This window comes from Amblyraja radiata, chromosome 15, assembly GCF_010909765.2.
Source record: "Amblyraja radiata isolate CabotCenter1 chromosome 15, sAmbRad1.1.pri, whole genome shotgun sequence".
NCBI classification, from domain to species: Eukaryota; Metazoa; Chordata; class Chondrichthyes; order Rajiformes; family Rajidae; genus Amblyraja; species Amblyraja radiata.
This window is the reverse complement of record NC_045970.1, coordinates 3,067,872-3,093,379: the sequence shown is the minus strand read 5'-3', so window position 1 is coordinate 3,093,379 and position 25,508 is coordinate 3,067,872. Positions and strand designations below refer to the sequence as shown.

The following is a 25,508-nucleotide window of genomic DNA, read 5'->3' as shown; positions in this document are numbered from 1 at the left end:
ATGGGACAGAGCAGCAAGAAAGTGCCTGACCTGCAGAGTCACAAGGAGGAAGAGCAGGGCGCAGCAGCACAAGCAGTGCAACCAGAGGCATCTCCTGCCGCTGCTGCCGCTGCTGCTGCTGCTGCTGTTGTTGTTGTGTTGTTGTTGCCGCGGCGCCGCTGCTGCTGCTGCCCCCGCGCCACGGCTCCTCCATCTCGCTACAGTAACAAAGGGGGCATGGTCCCGCCCACCTCGCCCGCTCCCATTGGCCCGCCCGCTCCCTCCCCGACCCCTCCCTTTGTGACGTCGTCGCCGCCTGCCTGCGAATGGTCGCCTCCGCTGTCAATCAACCGCCCCCCCCCCTTCTCCCCACGTGACCCTTTCGGTGGACCACCCACCCTCTGAGCTCCTTCTGGCTTGCTAGATGGGTCCCTATTTGCTCAGCCGCTTGCACGCCAAGCCCACATCTGGCAAGCGTGCCAGGCATGCACAGGGGTCGGAAGAGCAAGACAGTTATCTGCATTAATTGAGAATTCTAACCATATTTGTGCAAAGTCATGAAGTAATTGGGCACGGAAGCAAGCCCTTCGGCCCAACTTGCCCACGCCAACTAGGGTTGACAACTTTCTCACTCCTAAATAAGGGTCAAAGGGTCAAAATAAGGGACAAATTTGCCGACGGCAATTCGTTGACCGAGCCGGTGGGCCAGCTGAGGAGTTTTGGCCCGGGCACCGGAGAATATTCGGCACCCCATCCAACTCATGAACCGATGATCGGCCATGAGAAGGAGGGCTGGAGGTGTCGGCGGTAAGCGAAAGTCTAAAGGTCGAACAGCTGGCCAGGCTGCCGAACCTTGCTCACCCTCTCCCTGCTCCAAGGAGCCCACAGGCAGTGTTATCTGTGGCATCTCCTGTTGCCTCTCCACCTGTCTCTCTTGCTGCGTCTCCTCCTCATTCTCCTGCATGGCAAAAACATCTCTGACCAGCTTTACCCCCTTCCTTTGAGATTTTCTGGGAGCCATCTCTGCAAGTGTTCCTGTTAAAAAGATTATCCAACAATGACAATTAGGTGGGACGTCCTCGAAGGACACATGTTCCCATGTGTCCTTTTGAGACCACCTTTTTTAGTCACCCTCTGTCCCCTCTGTCCAGCTTCCGGGTTTACCGTTCGCAGGAGTTCCCACGCGCTATATCTCTAAAATCTGAAGTTATGTAATGTCTAAAGGAACTGCAGACGCTGGTTAATGCTGGTTAATATGCACAGAAGGACACAAAATGTTGGTGTAACTCAGCAGGTAAGTCAGATCTGGGAAGAAAAGCATAAAAAGCTGGAGTAAGTCAGCGGGTCAGGCATCATCTCTGGAGAAAAAGAATAGGTGACGATTCGAATCGGAGCCCTTCTTCAGACATCCTAATCGGAATTGAGTCTGAAGATGTGTCTCGTCCCGAAACATCAGCTTTTTTTCTCCAGAGATGCTGCTTGACTCGCTGAGTTACTCCAGCTTTTTGTGTCTGTCTTCGGTTTAAACCAGCATGTGCAGTTCACTCCTTACACGGGTCTCTGCACAACATTGATTGGTAGCGTTCCGGACCCCTGGACCCGAGGACTCCGACCTGTATCTCTCAAAGAAGTACATGTGAAAAATATCTCACGGACCATAAAAATGCGTAACCTTTCAGTAAAGTCCCTTTTAAAGTCCCTTTTAAAGATTATAGTTATTTTCTTGAATCTCATTAACATAACTCATGAATAAGTTGATGTCCATATGCGGATGTAAATCTTTATTTTTATTTATTTTTTAAATTCAATCCCACTGAAGATAATATGTAATCACCTTCTGTCCCCTCTGTCCAGCTTCCGGGTTCACCGTTCGCAGGAGTTCCCACGGTACCCGCAAGAGTTATTACGGATATCGCACGGATATCGCACTGGCCACTACGTTCATATAATGTTGCAATACTCAACCACAAGTGTACAAGTCACTCTTGGAGAAATTCCAATTTTCTTGAATTTTCTCCCGAGTGACCAAGTTACACGATGACCTGCCGTTAGCGCTACGGTGGTCCACGGTGGTCCACGAATGCCGCACTGTTATCGCACGAGGTTCCCACGATGTTGAACTCTGGTTAACTCTTGCGTCAAGTCGCCCCGTGTAAAAGCCGCATTAACCAGAGTTCAACATCGTGGGAACCTCGTGCGATAACAGTACGGCATTCGTGGTCCACCGTGGACCACCGTGGCGCTAACGGCAGGTAATCGTGTAACTTGGTGACTCGGGAGAAAATTCAAGCAAGTTTGAATTTCTCCAAGAGCGACTTGTACACTTGTGGTTGAGCATTGCAACATTATATGAGCGTAGTGACCAGTGCGATATCCGTGCGATATCCGTAATAACTCTTGCGGTTACCGTGGGAACTCCTGCGAATGGTGAACCCGGAAGCTGGACAGAGGGGACAGAAGGTGAGTAAAAAAGGTGGTCTCAATATCGGCAAGGGAACATGTGTCCTTCGAGGACGTCCCACCTCATTGTCATTGTTGGATAATCTTTTTAACAGGAACACTTGCAGAGATGGCTCCCAAAAAATCTCAAAGAAAGGGGGTAAAGCGTGTCAGAGATGTTTTTGCCATGCAGGAGAATGAGGAGGAGACGCAGCAAGAGAGACAGGTGGAGAGGCAACAGGAGATGCCACAGATAACACTGCCTGTGGGCTCCTTGGAGCAGGGAGAGGGTGAGCAAGGTGGATTTCAGATTGCCTCCCCAGTAGCCGTTGTAGGAATAGCCTCTACAGACGCTTATGTAAAGGGAAGATGGCAGAAGTTAAGGCCATATAACTTCACCAGGGAACAAGAGGGGGAACTTGTAGAATGGTACCAATTTAACGAGATTCTCTACGATAAATCCAGAGAGGATGATAGAAACAGGGAGAGAAAAAGGAACCTGCTGGAGACGAAGGCTGCCGAGTTTCCCGGGTGCTCATGTGAGTTTATATAACGATATATAAGTTCATCAAGAGGAGAACCATTTAATGTTATCCAAGATTTAAAAACATACATTGCTATTGATATAAAAGTGCTGTGTTTGCAGTTAACTTAAACTTATCTTATAAGTCTGTCTGTGCCCTGCAGCTGCAAAGTAAAAAAGTCGCAGGCAGCTTTTACACCCTCTGTGTTTGAAGTTGGAATCATGTCTCTAAGAGCCATAAAAAGAATTATTCATGAGGGCAGGCAATTCTCACTTGTAATGCTTGCCTTAAAAAAGGCCATCTGTATTTACAAACTTGTGCTCAGGGATCCAAGAAGCACAAGAAATAGCACATTAAATGCGGAGGGCAGGCTCTTAAACAGGCCACTATTTACTGTCCAGAAATTTTAATATAACGGAATACATCCAATGCTTGAAGTTCTATTTAATTCCACCACTCTACTGTAATGCAGATGACCAACTCATGCAATGGTTCACTAATCAGAGGACCATCTATGGAAAGGTCACCGCACTTGGGACCAAAACAGGGTCAGCTGGCAGCACACTGACAGAGAGGAATAGGTGGATCGAGGAGAGGTGGCGGATCCTATCAGGGCATATTGTGCGTGTAGTGACCAGGACAAGCGCACCCAAAGCACTTTTATGACAACAATTTTTTGTCGTCATGAGGCTCTGGACACTATGTCTAAATGGTTTTATGTGATTCCTACAGGAACAACACATCATTGACCATGCGTTGGATGATCCTCTGGAAGGGACTTCCACGCCGAGCCCATCCACCAGCCAACAGCACCGCAGTAGGCACATTTCCAGCATCGACCTCACCACATCCGGAGGTGCTGAAGAAGGGACAGATGGAAACAGCATTAAAAGTGTGAGTATATAAACTTGATGCTTATTGGACAATGCACCCACCCAGCATTTTTCTGTTCTTTATATTTGCGCTGTGAATTTTCAGCTCAATAATACTGTTCGAGACGGTATAAAATTGTTGGAGGAAGGACGCCTGAGACCAACCAGCTTTACGCAGAGGGCATTCTACTTCTGTCAAGCTATGACGGAAGAAGGAATCAATGAGGGAGATTGGGATTTTGTTTGGAATATGATCACTGGGGCAATCACTAGGCGAAATAAAATGGTATAGGTCTATTCTTAAACTTCTTCTCTTCATTCATCGTTTCTGTTAAAACTCTTTATTTCTCACATCATAAAGCAACATAGTTTTAATGTCTGGTGTTGTCTGTGCAGTTAATGGAAGCACGTGCACCTGAGGCGCAGCGTCCACTGGTTCCTCAGCCTCGCCAGCCTCACTTCTATGACCAGGTATTAACAACTATATGTGCGCTTCCCAAACTTAATTCATAATCTGTCTTCTTTTTATGCATTGACTAATACATCACTCTGTGATTCGAAAGTATACAGACACAACATATGGATTTCCGCGTGCAATGGGAGCACACCCACCATTCCGTGCTGAGCAGGTAAACAATTGTGTTTTGTGGGATAGAATTTAAAAAATAAAGATTTGCATCCGCATATGAACAACAACTTATTCATGAGTTATGTTAATGAGATTCAAGAAAATAACTCTAATCTTTAAAAGGGACTTTAATGAAAGGTCCCGCAATTTTATGGTCCGTGAGAAAATTTTTACATGTACTTCTTAATTTCCTTCTAGAGACACTCACCATCGCCACTGATGTTTACAGAGCAGCAGCCTGCTAGGAATTCACCTTTGCCTTTCGTTTACGGAGAGGGCCGTGCACAAACACCATTTCAAGAAGGGGCAGATGGTTTCGCTGACGTCAATTAGTCCAGTATAACCCTCGAACGTTGAGAATTATTTATGTGGTGTTTAATTCACCGTTTGAGTTTCAGTTTATTTTAGTTTTTGGCCACTTGAAATTTGGTGTGACATCTAGAGTCCTTTATAAATGTCTGTATGTTAATATGTGTGTCTTTTACTCTTGGGCATTACTTAGTTTCTGTCGGTTGCTCCACATTTTATGATAGCCTGAAGTGTGATAAAGCTTTTACCTCAGCAGTTTGATTGTCAGTGCTTGTTTACCTCATTGTTAAATAAATATATGTTTTACTATCAGCTTGATGTCTGCAATTCTTCATTAACACATCACTACAAGATGAATGTCTCTAATGTTATAATCCCTCTCATGCTGAAACACAAAATAGTTGAAGGGAGGTGATATAATCACATTTTCATTCATTATCAGTTTTGAGTGTTCTGGTCCATCAATTGTTGAGCTATTTAAACGTTTGAAAGTTTCACCTCTCGGTAGAAAATAAAATACGCCAATCAGCACGGTAAATGTGAGACACAATCTTTATTCCTATTTGACAATATTAAAATACGACTTCTTGCACATATTGAGAGAAGGTGCATCACACCAAACTTTAGTCTATAAAAGGGCCTCGCAAACACGAAAATCAACAAATGAGGCACGCTAGATTATTTTAAACACATTATATTCATTAACCTCCGCAACAAGCCTAAACTCAGGCATTAAAAGGGACAATGCAATGTGCTAAATGGTAGGTTTTGCGGACGAACATCTTATAGGAAGCACTTTTCAGAGGACAACACTAGAAAGTCAGCTTATTTGCGATGCATTTCTGCTAACATGCAGTAGTGTCCCTGTGGTCGGCTACCCATCAATATAGCTGTCCTGCCACGGCACACTCCCCAATTGTGAATTATAGTAAGCGCAGAGATGGCCTCTTTGCTCTTTCACACAGTATGTGCCCGAGTTACCTTTGAAACGCTGCAGTGGGACCATTTCCGACTTGGTCGCACCACTTCTCCCTGTCCCTGGTGTTACTTCCCCTGTGTCACTGTCCACTATGTCACCGTCCTGGATGGATGTTGCTGATCCAGCAGCTGCACCTCTCATTCGGATCAAGTTGTGCAGAACACATGCTGCATATACTATACTCTCCACATTCTTGGGCTTCTGCTCCATTTTCTTGAGCAAGCATCTAAATCTGTTTGCCAAGATGCCAAAATAATTTTCTACAACCCTCCTGGCCCTTGACAGCCTGTAATTGAAGATCCTCTGTTCCCTAGTTAGATTCCGCTGTGGATATGGCTTCATAATCCAGGGCCGTAGTGCAAATGCTTCGTCAGCAACCATCGCATATGGGATGTCCGGGCTGTCTTCTCCTGGCAGAGGTTCTGGATCAGGCATGCCTGCTGTTCCACCTTCCATTTTCTTTCCAAGCCAGGTTTCTTTCCAAATCCGGCCATCACCAACACTTCCAGGTGTGCCCACATCCACATACAGGAAGTTGTAGTTATGATCAACCACCGGCAAGAGTACAATTGAGTGGAATTTCTTGTAATTTAAATAATTTGACCCACCTCTGGGTGGACAACGAATTGCCACATGCTTGCCATCCAAAGCCCCACATGTGTGAACAAAGTTCCACCTGTTTACAAACCCCAGCGCCACTCTCTTCCACGCATCTGGTGTACTGGGGCATTCCATCACTTCAGCTGAATAAAATTTGATGATCGCCTCACAGGTTTCTCGGACAATAACACAGATGGTGCTGGTGGCGACCAGAAAGTTGTAAGATAGACTTGTATAAGAATCGCCTGTGGCCAAGTAGCGGAGGGTGATTGCTATGCGCAACCCTGTTTCCAGTGCCTTTCTCATTACAGTGTCAGTCTTCTTCAGCAGAGGTCCCAAATTATTCTTTAACTCATTAAAGAGCTCGGGTGAAATTCTGACAAAGTTTTTGAATGCACTTTTATCCTCTTCGCACAACACATTAAGCAGTTGCTCATATTGTCCAAATTGAGGTCTCCGTTGAAAGATGGGCTTCACCCAGTGAGACTTCCTCTTAATTCTCTTTTTAATTAATCTCTCCCTTCTGCCGTACACAGTGCCATCTGTAGCGGCCGTTTTCAGGCCACGACAACGGGAGAAAAACGGAGGGATATTGATCGCACTTTATAGGCTTCCATTGCAGTGAGCAATGGTCAGAAATGGTTGATGTTTCTGTAGAAATGAATTGGTGATATGTGAACTTGAACTAGTTTTTCTATGGTAGTAACCTATTGTTATTCTCATTAACATTCTTCTTGGTTTCTTGGTCCTCCAAAATATTCCAAATTGAATTTAAACTGGAGGTGGAATTTTATTAAGATTAATTAACATTATTTATTAACAATTATTAATTAATTTATTAATTATTATTAATTAACAACATTTACTATCATTAAGAAGTTAAAATTTTATGAATTGAAGTACATGCAGACTTAATGACTGTGAGATTTTTTTGCAGCTTCTGCCCCTCCACTCTTCAGAGCCTGTCCACACAAAAGTGTTTTGTGTGGACATGCATTGTGCTTTAGAAACATAGAAACATAGAAATTAGGTGCAGGAGTAGGCCATTCGGCCCTTCGAGCCTGCACCGCCATTCAATATGATCATGGCTGATCATCCAGTTTAATGAACACTAATTTGATAATTTGCAGACTTGCCATCCCATCTAACCTGGACATGTTTAATTTCCTCATTGATATGTCGATATTGTCTTACATAATATAAACCATGAAAAGATGTAAAATACACCCTGACACATATTATCTTCTATTATTAGGAGGCAGCAGTGTATCCCGGGTTATCATGCACAATGCTATCGTCACTTCTGCAACATAACAACAATAAATCGAGCGATAGCAAAGTCTAGAAGGAAGAAAGGTAATGATAGGACTCAAACAACAAATCTTTTTATTTATGGTCATATGATGTTACTTTGAAAAATTATAAGATATATTTGAGGATGTTGATTTATTTTAATTTTCATTCCTTTTCTGTTTTCTTTTTCCTCTTTCAATTGAGTTCAAGACGCTGAAAAGCCTGAAGCAGGTGTATCACCTCAAGAAGCAGTTCCTGATGGTGAAGCAGATGAGCCGGCCCCAAAGAGACTGCTTCGATCCATGACAAGTCATAGTCAACAAACAGCAACTGTTGACACACTGACCGCAGGCATGTCCTACCAGCGCATTGCATCATTTGTAAAGGTTCAAAGTACACAAAAGAAATAAATTATGGAAAAAAATGATTATATAAAGTTTTATTTTAATGTGGATCGTCTCACTGTTTATTTGGTCAAATTATTTAAACAATGAGTGAATTACTTCTGATAATGGCATGCCGGTGAATGACTGCGACAATCCACCCACCGATCCACACACACATACATACATACGCACATCCACACACACACATCCATCCATACGCACACTTCCATGCATGCAAACACACACATACATGCACACATAAATCCGCACACACACACATCCTTTCACACGCAGACATACATGTACACATCCAAACATACATGCACACATACATCCATCCACACTTGCATCCACAGAGTCAGATTATAAAAGAGAGATCGAGCAACTGTCCATATGGTGCCAGCGCAATAATCTGGCCCTCAACACCAGCAAAACCAAGGAATTGATTGTGGACTTTGGAAGGTGTAGGAGGGGGACCCACAGCCCCATTTATATCAACGGGTCGATGGTTGAAAGGGTCAAGAGCTTCAAATTCCTGGGCGTGCACATCTCTGAAGATCTTTCCTGGTCCGAAAACACTAATGCAATTATCAAGAAAGCTCATCAGCGCCTCTACTTCCTGAGAAGTTTACGGAGAGTCGGTTTGTCAAGGAAGACTCTCTCTAACTTCTGAAGTCTGAAGAAGGGTTTCGGCCCGAAACGTCGCCTATTTCCTTCGCTCCATAGATGCTGCTGCACCCGCTGAGTTCCTCCAGCAATTTTGTGTACCCTCTCTCTAACTTCTACAGGTGCACAGTAGAGAGCATGCTGACCGGTTGCATCGTGGCTTGGTTCGGCAATTTGAGCGCCCTGGAGAGGAAAAGACTACAAAAAGTAGTGAAAACTGTCCAGTCCATCATCGCTCTGACCTTCCTTCCATCGAGGGGATTTATCGCAGTCGCTACCTCAAAAAGGTTGGCAGTATCATCAAAGACCCACACCATCCTGGCCACACACAAATGCCCTGCTACCTTCAGGTAGAAGGTAAAGGAGCCTGAAGACTGCAACAACCAGGTTCAGGAATAGCTACTTCCCCACAGCCATCAGGCTATTAAACCTGGCTCGGACAAAACTCTGATTATTAATAACCACTTTCTGTTATTTGCACTTTATCAGTTTATTTATTCATGTGTGTATATATTTATATCATGGTATATGGACACACGTATCTGTGTTGTAGTAAATGCCTACTATGTTCTGTGTGCTTAAGCAAAGCAAGAATTTCATTGTCCTATACAGGGACACATGACAATAAACTCACTTGAACTTGAACTTGAGATACACGTTTGAAAAGCATACACAGACACACAGACACACACAAACTAGAGATAAACAATGCAACACTTTAGTGTTCTTTTAAGTCAAAGGTAATAGCAATCATTTGCCCCCATCGGGGTGGGGGGTGGGGGGGGGGGGGTCTATAACATAAATATAGGCTCATTGTAGCTTAAAATGAATATTCATCGAGTAAACATCAGAGTATTCGATTCTTGGCCAGGATGTGACATTTACATCATAAATAAGACAGGTCTCTTACAGGCCTGGCACTGCCCCAGTCCCACTATGGCCGTTTCCCCCACTCTCCCCACTTTGGCAGTCAGCGGGGTTCAGTAAATGGGGAAACCTAGAGGATCTGTCCTGACCCTTTAATTACGCAGGTCCATGAGCCCTTAAAACCTGGGACATCTGCTGCAGTCTAATTTAATTTCCTATTAAAGCGACTGGAACATGCCTGCCTGGCACTGCCCCAGTCCCACTATGGCCGTAACCACCACTCTGCACACTGGCAGTCAGTGGGGTTCAGTAAAGGAAGGAACCCACAAGAACTGCCCTAACCCATTAATTAGGCTGGTTCAGGAGCAGGACCTCTGCGACAGTGTCATTAAAAAAACACACTCAAAATTATATTCATCATATTATTTTTATATAATACAATTATACTTAATTATACATGATTACATTCATATTTACAGGTTACATATATATATATATATTGGTATAATAACATATAGTTTAAATGGACTGCAACACGGAAATAGGCTGTCCATGGTGGAAAACGGGCATTGGCCACTAGATGGCGCTTATTTTCCAAATCTCATTTTTAATTAGTTTACTTAATTAATGTGCGACTTTTGGCAATGACGAGTTATGACTTCCTTCTCAATTATATTTCATCTAAATCTGTGGAAAATGTCATGTAGTTTGGTGACTTGGGTCACGAAAACTGATTTCTAGACACATTTTTGATGCTCGGCCCTCAGCCTAACCATCATAATCAGAGGTGATCTCATAATATGCCTGGCCAGCGACCTCACAGTGAACTGCATCCGTAACCATGAGAGACGGACGGGCTCCATTCCATCTGTCAACTTGAAGTGGGTGCACCAAACCCATTTTGCCAGACATTGGAACAGCTGGTACCCACGACAGATCAAAATTTTAAAGATAAAAGTTACGGATCAATAAACCTAGAAAAGAACATCAAGAATGCCGGTGACAAAGGAGAGTGCCAAGCAGGCTGACAAAAGGAGATCTAAGGTAGATCTGAATCTGTTTATAGACCAAGTTAAAAGGTGGAGTGACTCAGCGGGTCTTATTCTTAAACTGTGACCCCCTGGTTCTGGACTCCCCCTACATTGGGAATCTAGGGACGTAGGGCTCTTCTGCCAGTCTGAGCTTTTCTTATAGCTTCTTTTCTAGCTTCTTTTATATCCACTGTTGGTGCAACAACTGTCTTGGCTTCTCTGCTCCACTGGCCCACTCAAACCGGAAGGGTCCTGACCTGAAACGACAAATGTTAGGGAGCACAGAAACATAGAAAATAGGTGCAGGAGTAGGCCATTCGGCCCTTGGAGCCTGCACCGCCATTCGATATGATCATGGCTGATCATCCAACTCAGTATCCCATCCCTGACTTCTCTCCATACCCCCTGATCCCTTTAGCCGCAAGGGTCACATCTAACTCCCTCTTAAATATAGCCAATGAACTGGCCTCAACTACCTTCTGTGGCAGAGAATTCCACAGTTTCACCACTCTCTGTGTAAAAAATGATTTTCTCATCTCGGTCTTAAAATACTTCCCTCTTATCCTTAAACTGTGACCCCTAGTTCTGGACTTCCCCTACATCGGGAATAATCTTCCTGCATCTAGCCTGTCCAACCCCATAAGAATTTTGTAAGTTTCTATAAGATCCCCCCTCAATCTTCTGAATTCTAGCGAGTACAAGCCATGTCTATCCAGTCTTTCTTCATATGAAAATCCTGCCATCCCATTCAGAAGCATCTCTGGAGAACATCTCTGGAGAAGGATATTGAATTATGTGATGTAAGGGAAACAAGTAGAGTAGCTATGGAAACTATGAGATTCAAAGAAGAGAAAGAACTGAGACTTGTGAAAATTATAAAAGTGGATAAGTCTTTAGGTCCTGACAGGATATTCCCTGGGACATTGAGGGAAGTTAGTGTAGAAATAGCAGGGGCTCTGACAGAAATATTTCAAATGTCATTAGAAACTGGAAAAGTGCCGGAGGATTGGCGTACTGCGCATGTTGTTCCATTGTTTAAAAAAGGGGTCTAAGAGTAAACCTACCAATTATAGACCTGTTAGTTTGACGTCAGTCGTGGGCAAATTAATGGAAAGGATACGTAGAGATAATATATATAAGCATCTGGATAAACAGGGTCTGATTAGGAACAGTCAACATGGATTTGTGCCTGGAAGGTCATGTTTGACTAATCTTCTTGAATTTTTTGAAGAGGTTACTCGGGAAATTGATGAGGGTAAGCAGTGGATGTTGTCTATATGGACTTCAGTAAGGCCTTTGACAAGGTTCCTCATGGAGGTTGGTTAAGAAGGTTCAATTGTTGGGTATTAATAGTGGAGTAGCAAGATGAATTCAACAGTGGCTGAATGGGAGATGCCAGAGAGCAATGGTGGATGGTTGTTTGTCAGGTTGGAGGCCGGTGACTAGTGGGGTGCCTCATGGATCTGTGTTGGGTCCACTGTTGTTTGTCATGTACATCAATGATCTGGATGATGGTGTGGTAAATTGGATAAGTAAGTATGCAGATTATACTAAAATATGTGGTGTTGTGGATAATGAAGTAGATTTTCAAAGTCTACAGAGAGATTTAGGCCATTTGGAAGAGTGGGATGAAAGATGGCAGTTGGAGTTTAATGCTGATAAGTGTGAGGTGCTACATCTTAGCAGGACAAATCAAAATAGGACGTACATGGTAAATAGTAGCGAATTGAGGAATGCAGTTGCACAGAGGGATCTAGGAATAACTGTGCATAGTTCCCTGAAGGTGGAATCTCATGTAGATAGGGTGCTAAAGAAAGCATTTGGCGTGCTGGCCTTTATAAATCAGAGCATTGAGTATAGAAGTTGGGATGTAATGTTAAAATTGTACAAGGCATTGGTGAGGCCATTTCTGGAGTATGGTGTACAATTTTGGTCGCCTAATTATAGGAAGGATGTCAACAAAATAGAGAGAGAGTACAGAGGAGATTTACTAGAATGTTGCCTGGGTTTCAACAACTAAGTTACAGAGAAAGGTTGAACAAGTTAGGTCTTTATTCTTTGGAGCGCAGAAGATTAAGGGGGTACTTGATAGAGGTCTTTAAAATGATGAGAGGGATAGACAGAGTTGACGTGGATAAGCTTTTCCCACTGAGTGTAGGGAAGATTCAAACAAGAGGACATGACTTGAGAATGAAGGGACAGGAGTTTAGGGGTAATTCGAGGGGGAACTTCTTTGCTCAGAGAGTGGTAGCTGTGTGGAATGAGCTTCCAGTGGAAGTGGTGGAGGCAGGTTCGATTTTATCATTTAAAAATAAATTCGATAGGATAGGCATATGGATGAGAAGGGAATGGAGGGTAATGGTATGAGTGCAGGCAGGTGGGACTAAGGGAAAAAAGTTGTTCGGCACGGACTTGTAGGGCCGAGATGGCCTGTTTCCGTGCTGTAATTGTTATATGGTTAAATGGTTATATGATGGGAAAGGAATGGAGGGTTATGGTCTGAGTGCAGGTAGATGGGGCTAGGGGAAAATAAATGTTCGGCACGGGCTTGAAGGGCCGAGATGGCCTGATTCCGTGCTGTAATTGTTATATGGTTATAACATGGATAGATGACATTTCACGGAGTGCTGGAATAACTCAGCGGGTCAGGCAGCATCTGTGGAGAACATGGATAGGTGACGTTTCCCAGAGTGCTGGAGTAACTCAGCGGGTCAGGCAGCATCTGTGGAGAACATGGATAGGTGACGTTTCACAGGACAATGAAGCTAGTGGGATAACTAGGGTGGGGGAGAGATGGAGAGAGAGGGAAGGCAAGGGTTACTTGAAGTTGGAGAAAACAATATTCATATCGCTGAGTTGTAATCTGCCTGTCCCCCTGAGTTTCTCCAGCATTTTGTGTCTGTCTTCAGTGTAAACCTGCATCTGCTGTTCCTGCACATTTTGTCTTGCCCACATTGACCAAGATGCCCCATGTACACTAGTTCCTCCTGCCTGCATTTGCTCCACATCTCTCCATACCTATCCTATCCATGCATCTGTCAAGAGTGTTTTATTGTCATATGTCACAAAATGAACAATTAAATACAGACTTGCGATACGATAGAACTTTATCTATCCAAGGAGGGAATTGATCTGCCAACAGTCATAAAACACAAGATAAAGGTGGTCATGGTGGTGCAGTGGTAGTGTTGCTGCCTTACAGCGATTGCACGCCGGAGATCCAGGTTCAATCCCGATTACGGGTGCTGTCTATACGGAGTTTGTACGTCCTCCCCGTGACCTGCGTGGGTTTTCTCCGAGATCTTCGGTTTTCTCCCACACTCCAAAGACGTACAGGTTTGTAGGTTAATTGGCTTTGGTAACATTGTAATTGGTTCTCCCGACGCCGGAGTACCATCACCCGGAGAGTACATCGGGGGCCGTGGCGGCGACTGTGGAGGCCTCAATAGGCCCGACTTTGTGTGGACAAGAGGATGGGGACTGGACTTTGTGCCTTCCCCCACAGTGGGAACCACTGTGCGGGGATGTATTTGTGTTGAACTTCTTTTTGAATACTATGTTGTATTTTTATTAGTGTGCTGCAAGGACATCTGAATTTCCCCTGAATAAGGGGATTAATAAAGTTTAATCTAATCTAATTGTCCCCAGTGTGTGGAGTAGTGCTATTGTACGGGATGATCACTGGTTAGTGTTAATGTGCGGGGATCGCTGGTTGCCACGGACCTAGTGGGCCGAAGGGCCTGTTTCTGCACTGTATCTCTAAACTAAACTAAACTATAAACATGAAACATGAAATTTAACTTCGGAGTCACGTGAGTGACTACATGAAGAACCCGCCAGCACGCACGTGTCCCATTATCGCTACACGCATTGTGAACAAGTCATTACGAGGGGAGGACGTTCCTCCCAAACGGCAGGGTTGAACCTGCAACAAGTAAGGTAGGAGAACTTAGTTTCTTGACTTACCTTTTTTACAGGCAGGCTGATGAAAACTGGCTGGGGAGAGTCTGCAGAACTGCAGGCAGCCAGCAACGGCCGGGGGCACCACTATCTCCCTTAAGTGTCTTTTTCACGGGGCGACTTGACGCAAGAGTGAACCAGAGTTTAACATCGTGGGAACCTCGTGCGATAACAGTACGGCATTCGTGGACCACCTTGGACCACCGTGGCGCTAACGGCAGGTAGTCGTGTAACTTGGTCACTCGGGAGAAAATTCAAGAAAGTTTGAATTTCTCCAAGTGTGACTTGTACACTTGCGGTTGAGCATTGCAACATTGTATGAACATAGTGGCCAGTGCGATATCCGTGCGATATCCGTAATAACTCTTGCGGGTACCGTGGGAACTCCTGCGAACGGTGAGTAACTGAGCAGTTTGATTGTCATTGCTTGTTTTACCTCATTGTTAAATAAATATATTTTTTACTATCAGATTGATGTCTGCAATTCTTCATTAACACATCACTACAAGATGAATGTCTCTAATGTTATAATCCCTCTCATGCTGAAACACAAAATAGTTGAAGGGAGGTGAAATAATCACATTTTCATTCTTTTTCATTTTTGAGTGTTCAGGTACCTCACTTGCTGAGCTATTTTACTCCAGCAGTTTGTGTCTCTTTTTGTCTAAAGCAGTTTCTAAGACTGTAGGAACTCCGCGGGCCAGGCAGCATCTACGGAGGGAAATGGACAGGCGACCCTTTCTTCAGGCTGCCTTATCTCCCCCCCCCTCCTCCCCCCTACTCCCACCCACACACACAAATGCTGGAGAAACTCAGTGGGTGCAGCAGCATCTATGGAACGAAGGAAATACTTCCTTCGCTCCATAGATGCTGCTGCACCCGCTGAGTTTCTCCAGCATTATTGTGTACCTTCGATTTTCCAGCATCTGCAGTTCCTTCTTAAATACAAATGCACCGAGTTCCTCCATCATTTCGTGTTTAGCTCAGTATTCCAGCATCCGCTGTCTCCCGCGTCTCCAATAAAACAAAACTACTGTCAAAAGGGTGAAGAATAGGGGCAGAGATAGATACATTCCTGATTAGTGCGGCTGTCAGGAGGTTATGGGGAGAAGGCAAGAGAATGTGATTGAGAGGGAGAGATAGATCAGCCGCGATTGAATGGCGGAGTGGACTTAATGGACCGAATGGCCTAATTTTGCTCCTATAACTAACAAAGATAGTAATTGTTAGGGAAATGTAGTTATTAAAGACGAGGGGGAGCAGAAATGGGCAGTCTGGGATGGCTCGCGAGATACTTGCATAGAGGCACAAACGTTAAAGAAAGGGCAGATACACAGGGGGGGGGGGGGGACTTCCCTCAGTGCCCATCTGTTACCATTAATTGGACAGTTCGGTCTGTGAAACGCAACACGCCAGTCCCGACATCCAGCCCGGTGGTCAGTCCTTTGAAGATAGACACCAGTTGCTTGGAGCAACTCAGCCGGACAGGCAGCAAATCTGGAGAGAAGGAACGGGTGGCGTTTCGGGTCGAGAGCCTTCTTCAGACTGAGGTCAATCCCCTGCATGGATAACAGGAGTCCCAGCCAACACGACAATCGCCCGCTGCAGTCTCGGAGCTTCCACTGCGAAAACGGTGCCTACATTTGAGCACTTATGTAACTGAACCATCCTAACACCAACCACAGAGCATTCCTGAACTACTACCTACCGCATTCGAGACCCTCGGACTATCTTAGATCGTATACTCACTGGCTTTATCGAGTTACAGTGTGGAAACCGGCCGTTCGGCTCAACTTGCCCATACCGGCCAAAATGTCCCATCGAAACTAGTCCCATCTGCCTGCGTCTGGTCCATATACCTCCCAACCTGTCTTATCCATGTACCTGTCTAAATGTTTCTTAAATGTAGCGATGGACCCAGCCTCAACTACCTCCTCTGGCAGCTTGTTCCATACACCCACCACCCTTTGTCCGAAAATGTTACCCCTCACTCAGATTCCTATTAGATCTTCCCCCCTCACCTTGAACCTATGCCCTCTGGTCCTCGAATCCCCTCTGTGGGCAAAGGACATATATTACCCTGGACTCTGTCTATTTCCCTGCCTGTTCGTCTCATGGTTTTGTACACCTCTCAGCCTCTGTCCCCAGTGTGGTTTTAAGGGCTTGTTTATGGGCGCCCTGGGCTGAGAACTCTGGAGGGTTTTAGACTTTATCGGGAATCGAGATAGACCCCGTAATGCAGGAGCAAAGAATCGCAGACGCTAATCTGCATTGGAAAGACACAATATGCGGGAGTAACTCAGCGCTGAAGAAGAGTCCCGACCCGAAACATCATCTATCCATGTTGTCTAACGATGCTGCCTGACCCGCTGAGTTGCTCCAGCGCTTTGTGTCTTTCCACTAGACCTGTAATAACTCTCGGCTGGGTGTTTACTGGGATCTCTGGTGTTTAATAGACGTCCTGGTGTTGTTTTTGATCGGGTTTACTACTGACAGTATTTAATCAGATCCATATTAAATCATTTCCCCTTCACCTTAAACCTATGTAATCTGGTCCTCGATTCGCCTACTCTGGGCAAGAGACTGTGCATCTGCCCGATCGATTCCTCGCATGATTTTAAACATTATCTTGCACACAGCGTTGTTCCCTTCACCTTGTATACACCATTTATGGCTCGATTGTTACTATTTATTGTCTGTCTACTGACTGGTTAAACGTTTGAAAGTTTCACCTCTCAGTAGATAATAAAATAAGACAACCATCACGGTCAATGTGAGACAAAGTCTTTATTCCTATTTGACAAAATAAAAAGACGACTTCTTGCACATATTGAGAGAAGGTGCATCACACCAAACAACATTTGTCTAAATAAACCCAGATTATTCTTCAGCTCATTAAAGAGCTCGGGTAAAATTCTGACAAAGTTTGTGAATGCACTTATTGTCCAAATTGAGGTCTCCGTTGAAAGATGGGCTTCACCCAGTGAGACTTCCTCTTAATTCTCTTTTTAATTAATCTCACCCTTCTGCCTTCACGCAAGCGTTCTCGATGCACATAGTGGGCTGCTGCATACAGCGCGTCAATGAAAATAACCACCATCCTGTACTCGAAAATACTTAGTGTAGGCATGTCTCCAAATGAGCCAATTCAACCAAGGGAGGAATATAGTGTGTGAAAAAACCCAATATAGTGTGTGAAAACAAAGTAACATCATTTGTGCCACGTGATTAACAACACTACAGTTCACGATGTTCATTCAAGATTAACGGGAAAGCTCGGGAGACGCACAAGTCACTCGCACAAATAACAGAAATGCAGAGTACCGTGGGAACTCTTTATCTACCCCTCGTTATATCGTGCGAGACTCGTGCTGGACCACGACCACTTCACTCTGGTGACATCTTACGTCAACTCGCCCCGTGAAAAAGCCCCATTAAACGGGAGCCGGAGCCGACCTCAGCTCCAGCAGGACGCCGACAGCGGTGGAGCATTCTGGAGCCGTCATTCCGACGGCTCGGACGACAGCCCCAAGGACCTATACTACATGGTTCCGAGGGGCTGGAAGGTGCTGGGGTTTTCCGCAGCACTAAAAATAGCGGCAAGCGGTCAGTGCCCGAGAGCACCGAGTACGCGTTGGAGCCGCTGGGCCTGGGTCGCGAGCGGCCAGTTCCCCGAGAGGACTGGACCGCGTTGGAGCTCCCCAGGCCCAAGTACAGAAGGAGCGGAACAGTGCGGGAAGCACTGCACCGTGTAAAAACTGCCATACCTGCGGCTGCGAGCGGCCAGCTCCCCGAGAGGACTGGACCGCGTTGGTGCACCGCAGGCCCAAGTAGAGAAGGAGCGGCACAGTGCGGGAAGCACTGCACCGCGTTTTTTAAAACAACCAGACCTGCGGCTGCTAGCGGCCAGCTCCCCGAGAGGACTGCACCGCGTTGGAGCACCGCAGGCCCAAGTAGAGAAGGAGCGGCACAGTGCGGGAAGCACTGCACCGCGTTAAAACTGCCATACCTGCGGTTTGCGAGCGGCCAGCTCCCCGAGGGACTGAACCGCGTTGGAGCACCGCAGGCTAACGGCAGTACGGGCGGCTCAGTGCTGTGAGCACTGCACCGCGCTTTGGAGCACTGCAGGCCAACGGGGATACAGGCGGCACAGTGACCGTGTACACTGCACCGCATTGGCACTGCGGGGCCTGCACCTGCGAGAACATACCGTTTTGCAGCGATGCAGGTCCAAGAAGAAATCCTCCAGTGGGTAAGTCCCATAGCAGCACCTTATACAGGGCTGTATTTCACTTCTACTATTACAGGGAAGTGGTTGAGGAAAAGACAGACTCAGGGAGAAGGAAGCAGCATGCTTCTCTCTCCCCAGTAGACTCTTCTGACAGAAGAGTGCTGGGGTCAAGTCTAGGGCAAACCCTGGACAGGTAAACAGATGTAAGAGCTGTAACAATGAGGTGATGACTTTTCTAAGTCACAAAGTACATAGAGTGCATTATTGGTCCTTTCCTGATAGAAATACAGGAATACTTATGTTGTGACTGAAGGATTTAGCAGCCCAAAAATTTACTGACGAATTCCATTCCCATCTGGGAAGTCACACAGGAATGTCTGTCTATGTTTCAGGGGGAACAACAGTACAGCTGTGAGTAAAGCTAACTGGGAAAGATCTACAAACAGCTTATGAGGGATAGAAGCCAGCATAGACCATATGTTTTCTATCTACTGCAGGGGCAAACATTAGCTGACACCATAGCTGTCACTTGCCACCGGGGATTGTAAATCCCTGAATGTACTAAACTAATCAATTTATGCATCTGGTTACATCCAACCGGGATTGACGCGGGCCTGTGTAAACCCGAAACAAATATTTTTATTTGGGGGTGACCTATCTAGGTCAAGGAGTTGGACAATGAAGCCAAACTGGAGCTAATCTAAACGTCCAAACATCATCCTCAAAGGTATCGCCCCTATGCTGGAAGATGTGTACACCCACAACACACGGCCCCGGGGATCCAGAAGAAAACAGTAAAACCAGAAGGAAGCAAGGAGGTTGGTGCGAGAAGACATCGAATAAATAACTTTTTGACACTCATATCTTAAACAGTATCCGGGGATACACAATAGAATTTTACAACACACACTCTTCTAGTCCAGCTGATATATCGAGAGAGGAATTTGGAGGAGAACACCAAATGGATATTGGACTATAGTATTTGCTGATGTTTCTATAAGATATGGAACACCAGATGCCGATCTACTCGTATCCAGACATAATCACCAATTACCACATATGTCATATGGGATACAGACACTGGACATCAGCAACAGATGGGGTTTTAGCTGCATTGCAAGGGAAGAATTATTATCTACGCATTCCCTTCCTAACAAAATAGGATATGACGCTTGACGCATCAATCATAGATCAGATCTCGGCTTTTTGTCTAAGATCAAGTATAATATATGTTCTTATCAGTTTAAATATCTGATATGTCCCTTATCTAGGGACCATATATTATAAAATTAAATAAATAAATAAATAAAATAAATAAATAAAAGAAAAGTGGAAAATAAATAAAGCGATATATTCGTTTTAAGAACAGAAACCTTTTCTATCCTTAAGTATATTCGTTTTAAGAACGAAAATGGCAAGCATTGATTCAAAGGATGCTTACAATTTCAGTACCCATAACAGGTGACCACGGACGTTATTTTTTATCTAATTGGATGGCTCAGCTCTAGCAGTATAGAGCACTACCTAATGTGTTTACATTAGCACCTAGGTTATTTACAAAATATGACAACCAGCCACACAATGGTAATGGCTTCTTTGGATGACATACTAATTGTGTGGAAACTTAGGACGGGCTGAACAAACGGTAACAGCCACTTAACAATTATTTGGAAACTAGGATCATTATCCATCCAATTAAATCAAAATTAAAGCCTTCAAAGTAAAGGGATTATTTGGGGTTCACCATTAACTCAGTTCCTCATGTCAGTAACTTTGCCAACAGAGGTTACAACCTTAATAGAGGCATACAGCAAAATCATTGACATGAGGATAAACCATCCATCAGACTGGTAGCAAGAATATTGGCAACATATGGTTTCCAGCCACGTAATTCAGACCCTTACATTATAAAGATTTACAGAGGGCCAAAATATGAGCTCTTAAAATTAATGGTGATCATTTCGATAGAATGATGAAGCCGTACAGAAGCCATATTGGAACTAAATGGTGGAAAGATACCATTGGGCATTGCTCCAATCCTATCATTGGTCAGCAACCAGTCTATGGTCCTACATATGGATACTATGCACTAGGATGGTGTGTTACCAATTCCATCTCCAGTTGTGGAGGAAGATGGAATACACAGCAAGCATCATTATTACTAACACTGGGTATAACTACCTGGAAATGTTGGATGTTTTTTCATGGCCTAAAGTCATGTTGCTCTGGAATATATTAAATAGGCTATTAGATTATAAATTAACAACACTACTGTGGTAGCACATATCAACCACATGGGTGAAAGGGAATCTACATCATGTAACAATCTGGCCAACACAATTTGGCAACATTATCGGGGGGGGGGGGGGGGGTACTAAGGGAAATACTACGAGACTCTGCGTCTGGTGTTTTAATAGTACCCGACTGACCTACCAAACCATGGTTCTAGGTGGTAATGGGAATGAGATTAGAACCATGCAGCACCATCCAAAACAGACGGCCAGAGCAATGGACATGATCACAGCGGGCCACAGACAATCAACCTAAAGACAATGTCCAAAATACATAAACTAATGGGAGATGTGTTGCAACCATAATACATCATCCAGCCTGTTAGGAAGCTTTGTTAACCTACAGGGGCTTAGTATTAGTGACATCAACTGTGCCAGAAGTGGCCCATCTACTTACCTATGGCAAGAGAACGGAACAACAGCTTATGAGGGACACTTTTTTATGGGAATTCCCCAAAGACCAGGTATTCCCAAATATGGGACATCAGCATCGTCTTAACGTTGTTGAAGAACTGGGCTCCAGCCACAGCGCTGTCATTACAGTTTTGACATTTTACAAAACTGTCATGCTGATGGCTTAGGTCACGGCACTAAGGACTCAGTCCCTACCAAATTAAGGCTGGATACCTTGACCAGTTCACCTGGCAACTTACACTTCTATATTCACGAATTAGGGAACTAAACAGACAGGGGTCAGCAGGCCTTAAAATAACATTTTTTTAGAGCCTACCCTACAGATGATTGACTGTGTTGTGAGACATCTACAAATATACATGGAACAAACCCAGACCATCAGTGGCACAGAAGAGGAACTTCTCATCAACGACAGACAGCCTCATTAAGGAATAACAGGCCAGGCCAGCTAAATGGTTAACATAGTATTGACAAAAGTTGGTGTAAACGCTAACTGGGTTAAAATCTCACTCCACCAGGCTGCAGCAACGTCGGCAGCATTTAAATTGGAGGTTCCTATGGATAAAATCCTCAGGACTGCAGGATGGCCATCGGAAAGAACATTCTAAAGATTATAACTAACCAGTAATGGAAACTGGAATTTTTCAGAAACATTGTTAAGTTTCTGTACCATAATTTACCCCAAAAAGCAGGGGCTATCAATTATTATTAACTTTATGGTTATTTATATATATCATATTGATGTTCAATATGTTATCACTATTCTCCCCAAAACCAAGGCAGACGTGATGATGGACTCGTTCCACGGCTTGAATCACAGAGCTTTGAAATCTTCATGTAGTCACTCACGTGACTCCGAAGTAAAATAGTAAGATTAAACGAGAACTTACCAGTTCGAAGTTTGATCTGTATTTTATGAGGAGTAACGTTGAGGGAATACATGCCCTCCGCTCCCACCCTTGATCATAAACACAACTGGTATATTTTCTCTAATCTTACTATGCTTAAGTCATTACAAGTATCTGTGATTCACTCCGCTGCTTTGAAGAATGATACACGTGCGTGCTGGCGGGTTCTTCATGTAATCCCTCAACATTACTCCTCATAAAATACAGATCAAACTTCGAACTGGTCAGTTATCGTTTAATCTTACTATTTAAGTGATGAGTGGAAAGGATTGGGGATGTGCAAAGATTGGGGAGGGGGAGAGGGGGAGAGGGTTAGTCAGTCTACCCCATGACAGAAGGGGGTGAGTTGTACAGTTTCATAGCCACGGGGAAGCAGGATCTCCTGTGGCGTTCTGTGCTGCATCTTGGTGGAACCAGTCTGTTGCTGAAGGTGCTCCTCAGTGTGTCATGGAGCAGGTTACGTAGCAGCACAACATTAGTGTAAACATATTGCACTGTAAAACCCTTACTAAACAGCAAAAAAAGTTCAGTGTATATTAGAGAAAGACAATTAGTCCAAATAGTCCTGTCCAAATGTCTTCTAAATGCCATTGTGCCAGCCTCCTCTATCTCCTCTGGCAACTTGTTCCATATACCCACCTCCTGGGTGAAGGGCGTGAATTAATTATGGTAGACAGAAATGCTGGAGAAACTCAGCAGGTGAGGCATGCTGCCTCATCCGCTGAGTTTCTCCAGCATTTTTGTCAACCTTCGATTTTTCCAGCATCTGCAGTTCTTTCTTAAACAAGTTAATTATGGTAGTGCTTTAGGAATGTTGGATTCAGCCAAGTCTTAAACGATGCCTCTGTAGAATAATCTATTCCGTTTTGGACTAATCATGCTTTTTTTGTTGGGGTGAGAAAACGTGAATCTTTGAGGCTGGGCAAATAACCATGGGTCAGGCAAACTAGTTTAAATTGGACAGATTGCATTTTCACTTCAAATGTAATAAATTGGCTTGTTTAACCATTGCTTATTCTTCCACATGAACTCATTTACAGCATCTGCAGACTCCTTTTAATTTAAAATTCTTTTAAAATAGGGTTTGACTTAGTCAAAGCTTCACTTGAAGACCCAACATTTTGCATCTTTGAACCATGAATTGGAGACCCAAAAATCCCTGTCGAATTAGTTATCAAAATTACAGTGTGCTCCCCGGAATGATGCCAGCTCTTGGGAACATTTTCATTATAATTCTTCACTTTTCCTTCAAATTCGATTTTTAAAAAAAAGGTTCAGCTTGTGAACGTTAAACAGCACTTTTATTTTAAATATCCTTCGCAGACTTGGTGCGCTGAAGGGCCTGTTTCCACTGCATCTCTAAAACTAAAACTAAAATCATGCGCATGGCTTGTTGTGGGAATTACAGAGACATGGCTGCAAGAGGGCCGGGGATGGGAACTGAATATTCAAGGGTATATCTCCTATCGAATAGGCAGACAGGTGGGCAGAGGGGCTGGAGTAGCTCTGTTGGTGAGGAATGACATTCAGTCCCTTGCAAGGGGTGACATTGAAACAGGAGATGTGGAGCCAGTATGGATAGAATTAAGGAATTGTAAGGGTAAACAGACCCTAATGGAACTTATCTAAAGGCCCCCAAACAGTAGCCTGGACATAGGGTGCAAGTAGATTCAAGAATTAAAATTGGCATGTAGTATAGGTAATGCTACAGTTGTTATGGGAGATTTCACCATGCAGGTAGACTGGGAAAATCAGGTTGGTACTGAACCCCAAGAAAGGGAGTTTGTGGAGTGCCTCCGTGATGGATTCTTAGAGCAGCTTGTATTGGAGCCAACCAGGGAGAAGGCAATTCTGGATTTAGTGTTATGTAATGAATTGGATTTGATAAAGGAACTTGAGGTCAAGGAGCCATTAGGAGGTAGTGACCATAACATGGTCAAGTATAATCTACAATTGGAGAGAGAAGGGTGGATCGGAGGTGTCAGTGTTACAGTTGAATAAAGGCGACTATGGAGTCATGAGGGAGGAGCTGGACAAAGTTGACTGGAAATATATCCTAGCAGGGATAACAGTGGAACAACAATGGTAGGTATTTCTGGGAATAATACAAAAGGTGCAGGATCAGTTCATTCCAAATACGAAGAAAGATTCCAAGGGGAGTAAGGGGCGACCGTGGCTGACAAGGGACGTCAGGGACAATTTAAATGTAAAATATAAGAAGTACAACATAACAAAGATGAGCGGGAAGCAAGAGGATTGGGTAATGTTTAAGGAGCAACAGAAGATAACTAAAAAGACAATACGGGGACAAAAGATGAGGTCCGAAAGTAAGCCAGACAAGAATATAAAAGAGAATAGTAAAAGCTTCTTTATGTATGTAAAGAGGTAAAAATTGGTAAAGACCAAAGTTGGACCCTTGAAGACTGAAAAAATTGAATTTATTATGGGGAACAAGGAAATGGCAGATCAGTTGAACAGGTACTTTGGATCCGTCTTCAATAAGGAGGACACTCCTGATGTAGTAGGAACCGAAGGAAATCCACATTAGGCAGGAATTAGTGTTGGATAGACTGATGGGACTGAAGGCTGATAAATCCCCAGGGCCTGATGGTCTGCATCCCTGGGTACGTAAAGGAAGTGGCTCTAGAAATTGTGGATGCATTGGTGATCATTTTCCAATGTTCTATAGATTCAGGATCAGTTCATGTGGATTGGAGGGTAGCTAATGTTATCCCACTTTTTAAGAACGGCGGGAGAGAGAAAACAGGGAATTATAGACCAGTTAGCCTGACATCGGTGGTGGGGAAGATGCTGGAGTCAATCATTAAAAGATGAAATAGCAGCATTTGGATAGCAGTACCAGGATCAGCCCAAGTCAGCATGGATTTACGAAGGGCAAATCATGCTTGACTAATCTTCTGGAATTTATTGAGGATCTAACGAGGAAAATGGACAAGGGAGGGGGGCCAGTGGATGTGGTGTACTTGGACTTTCAGAAAGCATTTGATAAGGTCTCACATAGGAGATTAGTGGGCAAACCTAGGGCACATGGTATTGGGGGTAGAGTGCTGACATGGATAGAGAAGTGGTTGGCAGACAGGAACCAAAGAGTAGGGATTAACAGGTCCCTT

The 25,508-nt window shown here is 44.3% G+C and overlaps 1 long non-coding RNA gene and 1 pseudogene across 1 annotated transcript in view; one reads left to right on the top strand and one right to left on the bottom strand.

Annotated features, from left to right (window-relative positions):
- The window catches only part of LOC116980969, a 28,991-nt gene extending 18,584 nt beyond the window's left edge, over positions 1–10,407 (bottom strand). The window contains exons 1-2 of the long non-coding RNA XR_004414131.1: positions 10,397–10,407; positions 2,679–2,681 (exon numbers count right to left, since the gene is read on the bottom strand). This is a non-coding gene — a long non-coding RNA (uncharacterized LOC116980969). The remainder of the gene's footprint in view (positions 1–2,678; positions 2,682–10,396) is intronic.
- A 9,547-nt stretch (positions 10,408–19,954) lies between these two features.
- On the top strand, positions 19,955–20,058 carry LOC116981682 (annotated as a pseudogene).
- Positions 20,059–25,508: the final 5,450 nt, after the last annotated feature.